Source organism: Cariama cristata, unplaced genomic scaffold, assembly GCF_000690535.1.
Source record: "Cariama cristata isolate BGI_N322 unplaced genomic scaffold, ASM69053v1 scaffold24239, whole genome shotgun sequence".
Taxonomy (NCBI): domain Eukaryota; kingdom Metazoa; phylum Chordata; class Aves; order Cariamiformes; family Cariamidae; genus Cariama; species Cariama cristata.
In genome coordinates, this window is record NW_009636652.1 from 14,881 (window position 1) to 15,116 (window position 236).

General features: G+C 66.1%; 1 protein-coding gene across 1 annotated transcript in view; it reads right to left on the bottom strand.

The window, feature by feature from the left end:
* LOC104167682 (prominin-1-A-like) overlaps window positions 1-236 on the bottom strand; it is a 10,049-nt gene that overhangs the window by 8,518 nt on the left and 1,295 nt on the right.

The window sequence follows — 236 nt, forward strand, 5'->3', positions numbered from 1 at the left end:
GCCGGCACACAGCCAAGGGACCAGAGAGTAGGGACACGGGAAACTGAGGCACGGGGGAGCCCGGTGCCTGGTGCACCCACATTTCCCCACAGCGAAGCTGTCGGGAAGGGTCTGGGCCGTGCCAACGCGCAGCCCCCCGGGACCAGCTCCCCACTGCCACGGCTTCCTCTCCTTTGTCCCACCGTGGCGGGATCTGCTCCTGAGAACAATGGCAGGTTCCTTGGACCCGAGGCAAA